General features: G+C 29.9%; 1 protein-coding gene across 1 annotated transcript in view; it reads left to right on the plus strand.

Annotated features, from left to right (window-relative positions):
* The window catches only part of LOC106472570 (MAM and LDL-receptor class A domain-containing protein 1-like), a gene marked incomplete at its 3' end in the record, with an annotated part of 61894 nt that overhangs the window by 22097 nt on the left and 37287 nt on the right, over window positions 1-2510 (plus strand). The window lies entirely within an intron of this gene.

The raw sequence follows: 2510 nt of genomic DNA on the forward strand, positions 1-2510 counted from the left end.
AAAGGGATCTTGGTATAATAGTTGAACAGTCTTTAAAGCCATCCAAGTAGTGTGCTGTTGCTAGTGGTATGGCAAGTAGGATGTTAGGTTGCATCTTCAAAAATCTTGAATACAAGTCTAAAGAGGGTATAATTTCATTATACAGGTCACTGATGAGGCCACATTTGGAATATTATGTTCAGTCTTGGGTTCCTTACCTTAGGAAAGACATTGTTTTGTTGGAAAGGGTTACTAGAATGGTGCCTGGGATGGAGGGGTTGTCATACAAGGAAAGGCTGAAATCTCTCAAATTTTTTCTCTTGAAAAAATAAGAATTAGGATTAAGAATTAAGATTGTAAAGGGAATTGATAGTGTTGATGCCTCATCTTTTTTGATATTTAACAGTGAGAATAGTAGGACTAGAGTACACAAATATAAATTTTGGCAAGATAGGAGTCATCTTCAGCTAAGATGATTTCATTTTTCTAATAGGGTGGTTGGCCTTTGGATGTTATAGAGGCAGTAAATTTAAGTTTAAGAAAAAGCTTGATAATTATATGAATGATAAGGGCTGGCTTTAATATTTTTTATTATTATTATTTTAATTTAGTTAAGAGAATGGAACAGCTGAAATGGTCCAATAGGTCCCATGTTTTCCCCAAACGTTATATTATGCTATGCTAATTTCTGATTTACCGATTAACTAACTTAAATACGCTGTTTGTACTAGTCCAAATTTCAGTTGTGTTATTAATTTTTTAACATTAACTTTCAAGCAGAGCAAACTGTGAACTTAAAGCAATACTAAAAATCAATCTTGCAATCAATATAGCTAATTAAGTATACATTTCTTATATTTTGATGCATTTTTTTGATAAGTTGGGTATCCTCACTGTTTAGGATATTTTTGGCTGTAATCTGAATAATATCTCAGAGATAATTATTAATCAGCTTCAGAGATTTATACAATTGATACTTGAAATTGGTGTTTACCAATTAACGAGTCAAGACTGCAATAGTGTCAAACAAGATATTCCATAGAAATAACAAGTAAAGAACATTTTAGAAGCTGGAAATTAAGAAAAATGGATTCAACCTTTGCATCCCATCTTTTTGAAACAAAAAACAATTTGATATGGAAAAACACTGCAAAATTTTACATATCTGTGGAAAAAGTAAAAAACTAGATATTTTGGAAAGTTTAGAAATAAATAGAAGTCTTAAAAACAAATGCAGAAAAAGGTTTAAACGACCAAACCAACTTAAGCCCCTCCACACTTCTTACCCCAGTTGTCTCTATGTGAATGTCAAGGTCACTTCCAGTTCTTTGTTTAAACATATATAAACCAGTACCTTATGATGCCTTTACTGGCAAAACCATGGTCTTGAATAAATGATGTATTTGTGAAACATACAGTTGTCTTGTTCTTCCTTAATTTTGTAGTTAAGAGACTTAGGATAGTCCTAAATATATTGCTAAGCTAACAATGCAAAAAAAATCGCTATAAAAAAATGTAATAATAAATCAAAATAAAATATAATGACATTAACTATATTAAATAGTATAGTCAATATTGTGAATGAAAGTAACAACAAATATATATCTTACATGTGTAATACAGAAACACTAGCTGTCTGCTTGACATATTGTCATAGAAGAAAGTAGTTGTGAAAATGTGGATTTATGATAATTCGCTTATTTTTTATGTTCCTTTATATTGTAGGAGGCTGCTTTGCAGGCTTAATTTTTTTGTATATGTGTGCATGAAATGTTGATTAAAAGTTTCTTTAGTAATATTTGCCAGCTAAGTTTGTGTTCTCCTACGGTTTTCATATTGTGATGGTCAGAGTGAGAAAAACCTTTGGTGATTTTAAATAGTTATCACGTGTTCAACAGCCCTAAAACAGTTTGTTTTTGTAATTTTTTAAGAATGAATTCTAGTTTCTTGTTTTAACTTGTGTGTCATATAAGCTGAATGTGTAATAGATATATAAGATGTAAGTAAAAATTAACACTTGAATAAAAAGTAAGTAAATATATCTTATTTTGTATGCGACTTTTCATTTACAATGTAATGAGTATTATAAATTACAAGTCTGATAATTATGTGTGTGATTTAGATCAACCTATTTTTTAATTAAGTAATATTCTGGTCAGCTCTCCTGTTATGAAAAACGTTTAGGTTTTTTTATAGTTAATCAACTTCTCTTTAGTCAAATGTTATGTCAAATTGAATTGTTTTATGTGAAATAGATAATTGCATATACTTATGTTGCTTATGTACAATGATAATTTCAAGGCTCTAGAGGATAGAAACTTATGTAAATTCAGTTTCTGATTGGACTATCATTGTCAAATGAAACTACATATGTGTTAATAATGGCTGGAGACGGATTGAATGGGTAATGAAGAAAAACTTAAATATAAGTTTAAAATAACAGCAAATGTACAACGTTTCGACAAGGTTTTGTACATCATCTTTGTACCTGATGATGACAAAACCTTGCCGAAACGTTGTACATTTGCTGT

Source organism: Limulus polyphemus, unplaced genomic scaffold, assembly GCF_000517525.1.
Source record: "Limulus polyphemus unplaced genomic scaffold, Limulus_polyphemus-2.1.2 Scaffold5426, whole genome shotgun sequence".
NCBI classification, from domain to species: Eukaryota; Metazoa; Arthropoda; class Merostomata; order Xiphosura; family Limulidae; genus Limulus; species Limulus polyphemus.